The 15,586-nt window shown below is 40.4% G+C and overlaps 1 protein-coding gene across 21 annotated transcripts in view; it reads left to right on the top strand.

Moving 5' to 3' along the window:
• The window catches only part of RBFOX1 (RNA binding fox-1 homolog 1), a 1,991,091-nt gene that overhangs the window by 1,428,068 nt on the left and 547,437 nt on the right, over positions 1-15,586 (top strand). The window lies entirely within an intron of this gene.

Genomic DNA, 15,586 nt, shown 5'->3' with positions numbered 1-15,586 from the left:
GAAATACTACCATCACCATACTGAGAGACACCATAGCTTAATGATTGCATCAAGCAAGGTATTCTGAGTAGTAGATTTTCCATCACACTGGCCCTTATGTGATCATTCTTTAGCCCATCCCCCTCTTTTTCTTCTCTTTTATAATACATCACTGCTATTCTTGAGGGAAGTTGAGGATTATTGAATAGATTCGAAAGAAACTGCAGCTTGATCTTTCACTCCTATTGCATTTCCCAACAGTTGGGAAACTTGTGTTGAGCTGACAGGGTAATTGGGGCATTTGATTTTGACAGGACAATGTCCTGCTCACATGTGAAGAGACCAATGCATTTGTTGCTATGGTGTGGACATTTGAATTTGCTCCAATGTAATTTCTAATTTACAGGTTTCTTTTAAGAATATAGAAACCTTCCTGGGCAGAAAGCATGAGATCATGATTTCTGAAAGCTTGTCTGCCTAAAATGCAGCACGTGCATGCACAGATATGCACACTCACGAAGTATTCTGCTGATAACAACTTAGAGATTTAAATATTTTTGGCAATTTTTATAGTTATTTTCAATGGTTGTATACTGTTGATCTTGATTGCATATATGGTTTGACATATTTAAGCCAAAGGCATGTTTTTATAGGTGTCTGAATTAAACATAGGATGCTTTTCAAGATAGCTGAGTTAACGTTTAAGTGGTTTTGATTAACCTGGTTTTGCTTATTTGCTCCTAAATATTCTAAAGCAGAGCTATCTCCCTTTGCATAAAGTGATTTGGGAGCACAGCCTTAGGAAACAATTTTCTAAATAGCCAAGAGCATCATGCCCAGAATATTTCCCCAAAGATGCCTCAAACTAAAGATTTGAGGTTTAGTCATTTCCACACCCTTCCCCCCCCCCCCACCTCAGGTAGCGCAGATTGGGAAATTGGTTCCTAATTATATAGACATCAGTGATTAAGGTCAACAAAAACCAGAGCCAGGAAGATGGTGGTTGGTGGGGGAGGCGTTAGGGATGATATCATGAACCCATGAGCAGGACTCGGCTTGGAATTTGGAAATTCCTTAGTGCGTGCAGTTTGCCCATAGTGGCGTGGTGTCAGTTTTTCCTCTGGCAACGTTTTCCATTAAGGTAAAAGAATTCCTGATAAACAGGATGGCCCTTCATCAGCACATCTTTTCCCCAAGAGTGAGAAATGTGAATCTCATCTGGTTTAATACATAGGTTCTTCACAAGCAAAGCTAAAGCTTCCATCTTGAGAAGTGTTCATTCTTTGGCATCATAGATTATGTTATTCTAAAACCTTATATTGAACATCTACTATATACCAGGAAAACAGATATCTTAGCTTTAAGGCAAAATAAATATAGGTATCTTGTCTTAAAGGAAAATATCTTGCCTTTAAAGGCTATGCAGTCTGCTAGGTGTGAGATGTAGACATAAGTAATGATAATGCAAGGTAGAAGAAAATGCCATTCGGTAGGTATGATATGAGCTATTAGAGAGCTTAGTCCCTCCTACCTGCAGGTACTGGGACAGGTCTCTTAAAGGAGATTTTTTTCCCTCAACTTTGAAATCTTGTCTGAGCTCTCTAGGTCTTGATACTCAAAAGGCTAATGTATATTTCAATTTAAATATTACTTAATCTTCTTAAACTCAAATACCTAAATCCACACTCATCATCTCTCCCCTCCACCCACACCCATTAATCTGGTCTTCCCTGCTTGTTCTGTGTCTTTGTAACAGCTCCCAATTCATTTGCTGGGGCCGGAAACCAGGGTGTCACATGCGACTCCTGCATCTTCTTCCCTTCCAGATTTGAGACCCGTAATATCTCCCAAATCTGTCAATTCCTCTTCAAATCCATTCTCGCAAACATAGTTGAGGCCATCATGATCTCTCTTTGTGATTACCCTGGCAACTTTCAAACAATTTTACTTGTTTTCTAGTTCTTGTTTCCTTTTAGGGTGAACACATATCCTGGGTTGCCTGGAACAGTCATAATTCAACTGTTGTCTTGGTGTGATTATGAATAGCACTTACATTCTTCCCAGAAAAGTCTGGTTTGGACAATAAATTATGATCACTCAATATTCCATTCACTCTTCTGGGCCAGAATGACCTTTCAAAGCATAATTAATACCACTCATATTTTTATTTTGTCACCATGCTTATTACCTTCATTATACTTACCCACAATCTGTGATTACCTAGTTTATTTACCTGTTTACTTGTTTATGGTCTCTCTCTTCTACCTTCCCACTTCCTTTATATTGTAATCTGCTAGAGTTGGGACAATGCTCATCTTGTTCATTGCTCTGTTCTCTAGTGCCTGTACCATAGTAGGACTAAATAAATGCTTGAAAACATTAGATGGATATTACTTTTTTTTTTTTAGCACGCTGAAAGGAAACAGCATGTGCACCAATGACACAGTTTGACCCAAATGATAACCTACATCCCAGAGAGCTGCTCTAGAACTAGGTATTAGAATGTATCAAAAACCTTTGCTTTTGGCCATAGAACAATTTTTTTTTTCCCATAAACAGCTTTACAACTGGGCAAAATATATGAAACACAAGTTTTCAGGCATTGGGCAACGGCCAGCATAGAATTATGATCCATAGCTGCAGGGAAGTGGAGCCCAAGTAGACGGCAGAAGTTTCACTGAGCTAAAGAGGCAGAGCACAGGAGTTGGAGATGGTAAGGAGGCTGGAATTTGTGGAGCAGGACATGGAGAGGGCTTTGTAGGAGGCAGAAGTCTCCATGCCCTGGTACATGTAGGGCCAGGCTACGTGAGTCTTAGTAGAGAGGAAGGACTGTGATGCTGAGGCCCAGATGGAGATATTGAATGTTGTGGGCATTCGGTCAAGACCAGAAAGATCACACAGTGTCTTAGAGCAGGGGTCAGAAAACTATGCCTCACAGGTGGACTGTTTTTGTATAGCTCATGATCTAAGAATATTTTTTAAATGTTTTTAAAGGGTTAAAAAAATTAAGAAAAGTATGTGACTGAGATCATATGTCACATTCCAAACCTAAAATTTTTATTATCTGGCCCTTTTTAGAAGATGTGAGCCAATTCCTGCCCTATAGTAAAGGCCATGCTTTAGGACTATGGACAAATCCAAAGTAGACTTGCTGTAACCAAGCACAAAAATTAGCCTGATGGGGTCAAGAGCATGTATCAGTTGTTGAAGTGCTTCTAGAACAAAAATCAACTATCATTTAAAGGAAGAAAACCTAATTTAGTGTCAATTAAAATATCCATCATAAAACAAACCAAAAAATGTTAGACATGTGTAAAAGAGAAAAAAAAAATGTGAACAATAAGCTAGGGCAGGGATTGGTTAATTACAGCCTGTGGGGCACCCACCTACTTTTGTAAGTAAAGTTTCATTGGAATACAGCCATTCTTATTGGTTTACATACATTCTGCGGCAATGGCAGAGTTGAGTAGTTTTAATAAAGACCAAATAGCCCACAAAAACTAAAATATTTATTTTCTGGCCCTTTAAAAAAATGTTTGTTGGCCACTAATTAGAAGAAAAAAGAATAGTCACTTGAAAGAGACTACCAAGTGAATCAAATGTTAGAATTTGTAGACAAATTGTTTTAAAAATAACTATTATAACTGTTGAAGAATTTAAAGAAAAAGATACAATAAGTTCATAGATGGGAAATCTCAATAGCGAAAGGAAAACTATAAACAATAACTACATTGAGATTCTAGAACTGAGATATATATTACCTGAAATGTAAACAGAAGATTGTAAAATGCTAAGTAAAGAAATCGCTAAACTTGAAGATAAAATAGAAGAGTAGAACTAAAGAACAGAGAGAAGAAAAAAATATATTGAAAAAGAATTGAAGAAAGCCTCAGAGATCTGTAGGAAATATCAAACATTTAAGTACATGTAGTTGGGGTTCCAAATGGAGAGGAGAGACAGAATATGAGACAGAAAAATATCCGAAGCAGTAAGGTCCAAAAAATTGCCAAATTTGGTGAAAACAGCAGCCCATAATCCTGAGAGTATAGGAAAAAATAAACAGTCTAACTACAAACAAGTCTCATGCCTAGGGACTTTATAAAGAAATTACTCAAAACCAAGGATACACAGGGGGCATCTGCTTTTGGAAAGAAAATCTCTATTTGTCTACTGTGCAACATCTCTCTGCAACTGGGTATAGATGACTAAGACTCATAAAGTCATCTCCTAGTGAAACATTGTACAAACTTCCGCAACTGGAAGTGAGGGGAGTAAGGAGAGGTAAAAGAAGGACTCATTGATAGAAGCATAGTAGCATCAAAGGGAAGTCACAGTGTTAAAGAAAAAGAGAGTAAAGAGGCAAAGGAACTCACGAAAGTGTAGACGGAGCATATGGTGAACTGTATGGTAGTCAAGATGTAGTTACAACGTTATTGGAAGCAGATCACTAATGGGGCTGAAACTTTGGACTTGATCTCACCACAGATAGTCTTGTTCTGCTGTATAAGTAGTGATACTGCCTATATATGGAGTAGTAGTTGGGATTGACTATATAATGGGGACAGTTTCTAATGTAACCCCTCTCCTGGACATACCAACAGTAAATGTGCTTCATTGCTTGGTGATGACCAAAATCTTTATATGCTGACAGTTATTAATTTTAGTTAACACATTTTTATAGAGCCCTGACAGGTTGCCAATGAGAACTCTAGTAAAGGGTTGTGTGTGGGAAACGTTTGGCAGTTGTGTTGCTTTGGGACAATTCTTTAGCATGCATAATGATAGCAAAAAATAAAATAGTTGCCAATATTTAGAAATCTAGATGTTTCGTACAAACATCCTAATTTCTGACTTCTCTTTAAAAGAACAAAAATTTATTTAAAAAACAAATACAAATCTGAGAAATTCAGGGCTTGTATTCCTACATGGAAACAATAGCGAGTAACTGTTGGGGCTCCTGGGGAGCTCAGGTGGTGGAGCGTGTGACTCTTGATCTTGGGGTGTGAGTTCGAGCTTATGCTGGGTGTAGAGATTACTTAAAAAATAAAATATTTAAAAAATAAATAAAATATTAAAAAAATGATTAACTGTTGCTTATTTAGATGATTTCATACTATAGTTTGCCAGTTGCTATTTATTTTCACATTTGTGCCATTTTCTTTTTTTTTCTTTGTAGATAGCTAAGGGAAAAGAAAAAAATTGCTTTTACTCAACTCTGTTTAAAATGGAAAAAGAACTGTGAATTGTGCAGGACTGTTGAATCGCAGATCTGTACCTCTGAAATGAATAATATGTTATATGTTAAAAAAAAAAAAAAGGAAAAAGATAGCAGGAGGGGAAGAATGAAGGGGGGGAATTGGAGGGGGAGACGAACCATGAGAGATGATGGACTCTGAAAAACAAACTGAGGGTTCTAGAGGGGAGGGGGGTGGGGGGATGGGTTAGCCCGGTGATGGGTATTAAAGAGGGCACGTTCTGCATGGAGCACTGGGTGTTATACGCAAGCAATGAATCATGGAACACTACATCAAAAACTAATGATGTAATGTTTGGTGATTAACATAACAATAAAAAATTAAAAATAAAATAAAATGGAAAAAGAAAAGACCAGGAAGAGTCACATGGGCCATAAAAAATAATATGGGATATACCAAATTTGTTTGTGGAAATGTAGAATATTTTCAAATGTTTCATATGCAAAACCTATGTCACGTGCTCCTCCAGCTTCACTCAAATGCATCAGCTCTTTGACCCCCTGAAAATATTTGAATTTCTTCAAATGCTTGCAGTAGAAGTAACAACCCAGAGAAAAAACTAAACAGTTTTAAATGCCACTTTCTCATCACCAACCAAGATAATCACTTGTAACAGTTTACACATACTGTGCGTTCACCACTTTGAATTCCCATTCCAGTGTCATGGTCCATATGCCCACCTGCTTACCTTTTGCGAGCCCTGGGGATAATGACATCGTTTCTTGTACAGCTTTGGTAGTGTCACATCTCTTGAGACCAGAGAACAGGCTGCTGGTTGTTGCCTTAAACACTTACATTCTAACAATTTTCAAACATTGCATTTCTAGAACAGTTTGGAAGTGTGCACTGCTGGTAGGTGTGGGTGGGAGGGGTGAGTAAGTCATCCATCTGATTTCATGGAACAGGGCCATTTAGTGGATAAGACCCCAGAGGTTTTCCTTGCACAGACTTCTCTTGATGCACTTATAATTTTCTGCCAGAAATCTCTTCAATGCCCGTGGAGTTTTAGCCCTGGGGAAATGATTCCTCGGAGCTAGCAGCACATAGCACGCTAGTGAGGCTAGTCCTCATTCAGATGGTCCAGAAGGGGAAGTCTTGGTGTTGGAGGGCAAGGTACCGTCAGTTCAGTAGCTTGGAAATATATGGGTGATCCCTGTGTTTACTTGACCAAAGTAAATGCTGTTTTGCAAAACACAGTGAGTTTTACGTGATGAATTTTCTTAAGCCGAATGAGAATTTTAGGTTCATGTAGGCGGCAAAGCCCCGGTGTATTTGTTAGCATCAAGGGTGCATGATCTCAAAGATTAACTAATCTGTGAATAACTGTGCCATTTGTAACATCATAAACAGGGACTAATGGGGAGATGGTGCAGTGGAATGCAAATATTTGCAACCTATCATCATATTAGTACAAGGATCAAATTTGCTACTAAGTTCCTCAGCAAATATTCAGTATCGTGTTTGTGTCTTCTTGTTATAATTTGTATGGTATTAGTAGCCTCTTACCATATTAGTGGCGTTAAGATGCTTTTAAAATTATATCTCTTGGGTGGATGGAAATGGAATGTTCTGAGGTTGTGCGAGTATTAGTCATATTAAACTTGCCCTGTTAGCAGCTTTTCCTTGAACTGATACTCAAATGAGGTTTTAATATAAACAAAATGTACTTTTGAAATGCGCTTTCAGCTACAACCAATTTCTCCCAGTCCATTAGCCACTTTGCATCCCTTTTACGAAACTTGAGATTCTGCTTTTATTGAGGAGCCAAAGTATTTCCTCAACTCATTAAGACAAGTCTTGAGAAAGTGAATGCAAGGTCTGTGGTGTTTTCTGGCTCACTCTGGGTCCCATGGTTGCGGCATTCCCTCCACCCGCCCTAACACAGGCAGGCATCTTTGAGATTTCCCTGCCTGTACCTTCCTATACCATTTGACACCCCTTCCTTTTACCTGTGCAGGAGGTTGGTAACTCGGCTGTTCCTGCTTTTCCATCTTCACACTCTTTGGATTTCAACAATCGGAGTTTTCTTGCAGAAGGGGGAAGGAGTACGGAACTGTCAAAGCACCTGACGTCCACCAGACAGGGATTTACAGCGTCCGTGAATCGGTCTAGGAATCACCTTAGGAAATGACCCAACCCAGACATGGCTTGGCTTTGTGAAATGGCTTTTTCTCCTGTCTGTAACTGACTACATGGACATTCTTGTTCAGGGAGCCTCAGAACCCCAGAAAGAGCTAGTGTATTTGTTTCCTAGGGCTGCCTTAACAAAGTACCCAAACTGTGTCACTTAAAACAACAGATACTTGGGGGCGCCTGGGTGGCTCAGTTGGTTAAGCGACTGCCTTCGGCTCAGGTCATGATCCTGGAGTCCCGGGATCGAGTCCCGCATCGGGCTCCCTGCTCGGCAGGGAGTCTGCTTCTCCCTCTGACCCTCTCATGCTCTCTCTGTCTCATTCTCTCTCTCAAATAAATAAAATCTTTAAAAAAAAAAAAACAGATACTTGTCTCACATTTCTGGAACTAGAAGTCTGAAATCAAGGCGTCTGCAGGGCCATGTTGTCTCCGGCGGTGATGCAGCAGAATCCTCCCTTGCCTCTCCAAGTTTCTGGTGTTCCTTGGCTTGTAGATGCAACGCTCCAGTCAAATGGCCGTCTTCTCTCTCTGTTTCTTCACATCATTTTCCCTCTGTATGTCTGTTTCTGTGTCCAAATTTCCCCTTTGTATGAGGACAACAGTCATACTGGATTAGGGTCTACCCTACTGGCTTCATTTTAACTTGATTATCTCTGTAAACACTTTATTTCCAAATAAGGTCACACTGTGAGATGCTGGGCATTCGGATTTGGCGTATCTTCTTGGGGGACACATTTCAACCCTTGGTAGCTGGAGATTTCCATTCTTGTACATTATGCCACATAGTCCCCCAGCCACAGTAACGGGGGCCCTGTTCTGTCATTTGCTTAGCTTTCATTGGTCCTGAGGGAACATGAGCATTTGCTGGGGAGCCCAGCCCTCTCTGTACCAGAGGGCCTCAGACCCCTTCCTGGACCACAGCATGGAGGGGGTAAGGGGTGATCAGAATTCTAAACCATAACATTTTTTACTTTGTTGATAGCCAATCCATATAGCTATCGAGAAAAGAGCAAGGAGAAATGGGGGAAAGGGATGGGAGCAGGATCAAAATCTATAAACGGAATGACATCATTTGTTTATGTGTCCAACATATGTTCACTAAGGATCCATAATATGTCAAACACTAGAAATAGAGAGCTAAATAAGACAGTATTCTTGTCTTCAAGGAGCACACAGGCTAGAGTGGTATTATTTTTGTCCACTTTAATGTAAAAATTAAAATAGTGATTATTTTTGTGTTAACGTTCATACTAATGGGCACAGTTTGCAGAGGCTTACAGCAGGCTACATCCCAGGTTCACTTTCATTATCTCATTAAATCTCCCCACAGTTCCATGATGTAGCGACTCTCTCCCGCATTTTATCCAACTAAGTTCTATAACACATCCAAGATTGCACAGATGTCGGAGGTCAGATGTAGGATTCGAGCCAGATTCACTGACTGCTCTCCCCATCTCTACACCAATCCCTGTGGGCGGGGGCTGCAAAGCCCAGTATCACCAGCCCACTCCTACATCTGGCTGAGCCCTGACGGGGCCATGCACACTGAGGGTTCTTCGGAGGATGCTTCCCAAGGGAAGAGCTGTGTGTGCTTCTAGAGGGAGTGTGGGGGGCACCGGGTAGGCACAATTAGGACAACACACACCTGCTTCATGTGGGAAGACCTGCACTGGCAGAACCGATTTTATACTTTGCACCCCTGCCTTTCATCATCCAGCACAAGCCCCAGGCGCAGGAGACATTCAGCAACTCGGAGTCCTTCCTTATCAAAGTCAGGTTGTAAATTCCTGGAGAACATACGGGAGGTGTCACGTGTGCTCTCTCCCTCTGGATAAAGAAAAATAAAATGCCATAGTGAATAAGTACCTCTTAAAGGCTTTTGCATAATGATGGAGAGAGAACCAAGATGAGAGAGAAAAATAAACAGTGCCCAGTTTGGCAGGAGGGAGACTTCTGGGGGGCTTATATGTTCAAACTCTTGATCTGGGCGCCAGTCATATAGAGGGCTGTGTGGTGTGTGTGAGACTGTACACTTTAGATTAGCACACTTTATGGAATGGAGTTAGTGTACTTTACGGTAGTTGGCAGGGGCTTTGGGGATAGGGCGGTGGGGAACTACTGTTTCATGGATACAAGATTTTAGTTTTGCAAGATGAAAAAGTTCTGTGGTTGGATGGAGATGATGTTTGCACAACAGTGTGAACCCACTCAACGCGGCTGAACTGTACACTTAAAGTTGTTAAAATATAAACTTTATGTTATATATATTTTACTACAGTTAAAACAAATAGTGCACTTTACTGTATCAGTACAATACCTCAATCAAAAATTAAAGGTGATGTAAATAAAATGTTCCATTTCCATTTAATTTTGGAAGCCACTAGAAGGGTGGTGTTGATCTCTGATAATTTCATGCAGTCTGGACAAGCAATTGCAGAGATCCTCACTCCAATATCTTGGCAGATTGTTGAACACGGGTATAAATACATTATTTCCCTCCAATGCCTTGCCCATCTTCCTGTAGCTTCTTCTGACGCCCAAGACCTCATAATGAGTAACCTGTCTTTATCCCAGCAGAACTGCCTTCACTATGATTTCAATGCCAAAGAAATGACTGTATTGAACAAATTTAACAGAGTTGTAGTCCCCAGGAAATGTGTGTTTTTCTCCTTCATGTTTGTTATAAAGTTTGCAGATCATTGTCGCTGTGGTTACTTAAGCTCTCCGGCCAGTTCAGAGATTCCTCTGTGATTTGCTGTTTCGATGTCCTCTTACTCTGGTCCCTGTGCTCTTGGGGTGCGCTCGTCCTTGATTTTGTCCAGCTGCATGTCAACATGTTGGAATTGGCTGCCACATGAACCGTTGGTGTTAGGGTACGCTTTGCATCGCTCATCATACCACGTGGTTCACCCCTCCCCGTCCCCAACGTGCTCCTGGCCACCACACTTCCTGCAACCAACTCCTGACTGGCCTTCCCCCTCTCACTTTGCCCCAGGGCCACAATCCATTGTCAGCAGTCAGGGGGACCTTGGATATAATTCATTTTCTAGCTGAATTCCCTTGGTGGCTTTTCATGGCTCTTGCCGCCAAACCCAAACTCCGCCCCATGATCACTGAAGCTCTGCATTATATACTGCTCTTCGCCTTGCCAGTCTCAGGCTCTAGCCACACTGGCCCTATTCAGAGACAGAACATGGGTATAATTTCCACTCTATTACCGCAGTTTGTATCCTAAACCTTGGCCAGTGTAACTTTGGCTGCTCCTCACGGGGAAACCGAAGGAGGATGTGCCTGGCTTTAGAGAAATTAATTTCCAGTGCTGGCAAAAGAAAAGCACTCATTCCTCACTAATTACGAGAACAGAAGTAGCAACAGTTTTTATATGGAGGGCAATACATATGCACTTATTAATTAATTTGTTCATTGATTCAGTACATATTGAGCGCTTTCCTGCACCCATATTCTGTATCTCCAGTGAGGACTTGGGTAATTAAGTGATGGCTTTATTATTGTTCATGTTTCATAATAATTATGTTAAATATTTCATAATAAATAATTTTTAAAAATCATACTAATGATCTTGGCCTAATTAATGTGGATGATTTGAGTAATTACCGGCCTGGGGATTGTAGGAATAGGACAGTCCTTACTGATTAACGTGTGCCTAGTCATCTTTCTGTTGAGGTCAGTCTTTTCGGTGGCCTAAAATATTCCTTGAAGGCACTAGAGTTTAGGATAATGTAGTAAGAATTGCTGGAACTTCCACTAACGGGGAAGAATCTGCTTTTGCCTCTGTGGCCAGAGAGATCAGGATTGGATATGGACAACCATGTGTTGTTAAGGGGAAGAAGAAATGATCGGATTCTTCCCATGCTCTTGGTGTCTGGTTAATGGCAGTGGTGGTATATGTCTCTGTGGGATGCCGAAGATCCTTTCTGGAAGCCATCCCCTGGGGTAGAAATGCTCTGTGGACTTAGTGGAACATTGGCCTTGAGGTAGGATACTGTAGCTGCTACAAAATTAAAAATTTCTGGCTCAAAATTGATCTACCTACTCAGGTCTTCCATTCTCACAGAAAATAGTGTCAAGCGAGGACACTGTAAAACCATATTAACTAAAGGTCCCAGCACTGATTACGTTGGGTTTCTCAAGTCATTTTTCACATTCAGTTTAGTGTTTAGTAACTCAGCTTTTTAATGAAGACTTTCTTTCATAAAATTGAAAGTCCAGTGCTGATTGTGCTGTATCATCTAATATACCACAGTGGTATTTGATTTCTATAGCAGATTAGAAGCCACTTACATACACAGAGTGGTCACCAGCAGCTTAATCAGTGTTGGTTTTAGGCCATTGCTTTGCAATTGATTAATTTTGGTGTCAAGCTGATAATTGATAACTGAAATGATTATTTAAAAATAATTCCTATTTGAGCATGAGAATGAGGAGCTTTAAATGTATCCACTGTGAAAGCAGCTCCTCGCCTACCAGCCAGGTTGCAAAGGGGGGAAAATTGGTTTTGAATTGAATATTTGAGTGTGTTTACTTTGTTATTAAAATGACTTAAAATGGAAGTTTTGGGGGTGGCAGTAAATAGAAAATGTCAGTTTGCTCATTTCAAGGAACAAGGTTTGAGGAATTGATTGAATAATCAATTTGGTTATGAGCAGAATTTCAAACATAGAAATAATTTGCTGACACCCCCCGAGGGGGCAGCCCACTGAATGTTCCATTCTGTCTGTTTAACCTCTGGACTCCAGAGTAGAGGAATTGTAACACCTCCCAACCTTGATTTATGGGAAACAGCTGTCTCCTGCATGTGTCACAGTGATAAAATGTTTCACCATCTTGGGTGAATCTCATTCCTTGCGGAGGGGCCACATGTTCAAGCAGGTGGGAGGATGAATGGGTGCAAGCTGAGAAGAGGGAGAGAAAACACAATCAGCGGAGTCCTCTATGCTATCAGAAGCTGAAGATTAAATGTAAAAAAAAAACCCCAAGAAATAATAGGTACCAATCCCTTGATTTGTTATAAGCTACCAAGTCTAGACTGTGCATCTGCTTCTCCATGGTCGGACATATTTCCTTGTTAGCTTTCTTTGAACTTGTATGATAAATCAGTTCATTAACTAAGATATGCAATAAATAATTTATTTCATTATTTATTTTGAATCAGCTTAAATCTAGTCTCCTATCCTCTCCATCAGGCAAAGTATTCACTTTCAACTGTTTCACAGTACTCCCTTTTCCTAGGCATGTGCAAGGGTCTGGAGGTACAAATGGCAATACCAAGAAGGCATTGGGGATGGGTCATGGATCACCATCCGTTGTAGTGGTTACCATGGCAACGCCAGCTTTCTGATGCCCATGGTTTCTTTTGGCTTGGTGGTTTTTCAGTTATTTCTCTATCATTCTTATCAATGATGGCTCTGTAGTGAAGCTAGAAACCCTGGCCCTTAGCATCCAGCCTGCCTGGGAGCAATGTGCATCCACCTTGTTCCCCAGATGCAGAGATGTCTGCTTCATTCGCCATCTTTGGAGCTCCTTCTCCCCACCAGGTTATCTCTCAAAGACACTCTTCTCTCTCCCACTCACCTTTCAGGTCACCTGCTCTGATCTCTCCCATGGGCTTCTGATCCCAAGGTCATTCATACACCCACAAAACAGACAAGTGAGTGAATGAGGCAGACCTGGTATCGTACAATCAAGACATGTGGGGACTATGTGACCAGGAGAGCATAATTCAAGTTTAAAGATGTTCAGATACAGCTAAATAAAACACAGCAGTGTATTGGTCAGATGGCTCACTTACAAATCACTTGACTTAGACTTAAGGAAAAAGAAAAAACCATTACTTCTACATCTTTGTATTGCCTGTGCCACGAAATGGAGTTGGGGGCAGTGATGGTGGAGGGAAGAAAGGAAAAAATATGGAAATAAAAACATATGAATATTTGAACAAATTCTCCTGCTGTGAACACCTTCAAGAGGAAAAAGAAAGTGTGAATGTGCATAAATCAACTAACCTGTAACTTAAAGAGACTCATTGTTTCCTTTAGTTGATTGCAGTGGAACTACTTGTAGTAACTAGAGCTCCATGCAACAATTAACTGACTTCAGTGCCCCTATGAGAAGGTGAGGGAATTTTGAAATGATGATACATTTCTGCAAGTTGAGGTTCAAGGACTAGATCCCACCAGGTCTCCAGAGCTCACTTGCCCTAAGTGAAATGAGGTTTCTACCCAATATAATAGGATAGATAGGTGCCCTGTAACTCTCGTTGTGGAAAATGAGCATAGAGTGAATATAAAATATACACATACCATGATATATTCCCTCTCATTCCTTCTCCTTCCCTCTTTTTTCTTTCTTCTATCTATCTATCATCTATCTATCTATCTATCTATTATCTTTTCCCAATAATGTACCAATATCTTAATTCAGATTAGGAAACACTGAAGATAAAATAAGTACTAGATTTCATTTAAACATTGTATATAAACTTCATATCTGAAATGCAGGGTGTGTGTGTGTGTGTGTGTGTTCGTGTTCTTACATCCCAGATCAGATCAAGAGGCATTTACAAACTTGTATGCTTACAAGGGCCAGGCCCACAAGGCAAATTAGCAAATCCAGTAGCCCAGTAACATCTGATCTCAGGGACAACCGGGAGCGGTGCAGATAGTGGAGAACTCATCATGAGCCCATTGTCATCTCTGTGAAAATGTCACTCTTACATTGCTCACATCTAATATTTCCAAAAAAAAAAATTATACTTCCAGGTTTTCATTAGAAATCTCCTGTTTTTTAAATATTGGCAAATATGACAAAAAATGTATTGGTCCAATGAAATGCATCTTCAGGCTGTTTGCTGTCTACAGATTTGAAACATCTGCATCACGCATTCACCACTGCTGCATTCCAAGTACCTACATGGAGATTGATACAAAGCAGGTGTTCAGTAGAGTATCTGTGGAATCAATAAATGAACACATGCATGTAAATATTTAAAGATATTTTCTCCCCAAGTTTTCCTATCAGGAAGGACACATTTTTGTCCTCTGTGCGAATCTAGAATTAGTGGAGATCATGCATAGAGGTGATCTCCATCATCAAAAATAATAAGGAAGATGGATTCCCTATTTGTCTTAACCGTAATGACAAAGTGTGTCTAGTACTTCTCCCAAGTAGAGTGACCAACCTTCTGGTTTGCCTGGGGCTGCCCTGTTTTTAGCACTGAAAGACCTGCATCTCAGGAGGTCCCCTGGCCTCTGCCAACCGGGACAGTTGACCGCTCTACTCTCCATCCCAGTGGAGATTTTACCAGTTGGTGACTGTGTGGTTATTTTCTTGCCACTCAGAGGTAGCTAGTTCCGAGGATCTCTCCATCACTGTTGGTGTAATGGCATGGCTTGGCATTGCTTCTCCCCAAACTGCTCGGCCATTATGCATCTTGATGCGACTACCTATGGGCTATTTTAACAGGTGCTTTGCCACCTGCCCGGTGCTGCAGATGATTCCACAATTTAGCTAATGCATTTTAATTATTTAGGTGACATTTTGCCTTGTGCAGTTTTAGAAATCAACTAGGGGCTCAGTTAGGCAGTTTCTCTGTGTGATGTGTAAATAGATAACTAATGGTCAAAACTCAGAGTCCAGCAAGAGATCGTTTTTCCCCTTCTCCCCTAAAGTATGAGATGTATTTTAATATTAATTTCTCCTTTATCCATATATCAATAATTGAGCACTGCATCAATTAATATGCTGGGCAAATTGCATTCCCCGTCCTCTCGCTCATGATGTATTTCAGTAATGGAGATAATTTTCAAGATAAAGTATACAATTTAAAATGGATTAAAAAGAACAACTAATAAAGGAGAATTGATTCAGGGGAGAAAAAAAAATTTGGATAATTTCAGGAAATCTTAACTGTGCATCCAGGCCTGTGGATTTTTGTAGGGAGAGCCTGTCAAAATGATCAAGTTTTATGCACACTGCAAAATTTCCCAGGTCTGCAATTACAAAGGATCATGAAGAAGGAAGAAGAAATACACACATACACACACACACCCCAAAATCTGGTCTCCTAATGAGGGCATATGTATAATCTCCAAATCTCCATCTGTAGGTTAGGAAGGCTAAACATTTGTGTTAGCAAGTCTTTTTGAGGCTTTCCATTTGCTGGGTTTAGCTGGTGGGGTTTGGTTTTGTTTTTGATTTGC

This window comes from Halichoerus grypus, chromosome 6 (genome assembly GCF_964656455.1).
Source record: "Halichoerus grypus chromosome 6, mHalGry1.hap1.1, whole genome shotgun sequence".
In the NCBI taxonomy this organism is placed as follows: Eukaryota; Metazoa; Chordata; class Mammalia; order Carnivora; family Phocidae; genus Halichoerus; species Halichoerus grypus.
This window is presented reverse-complemented; position numbering and strand designations above follow the sequence as displayed.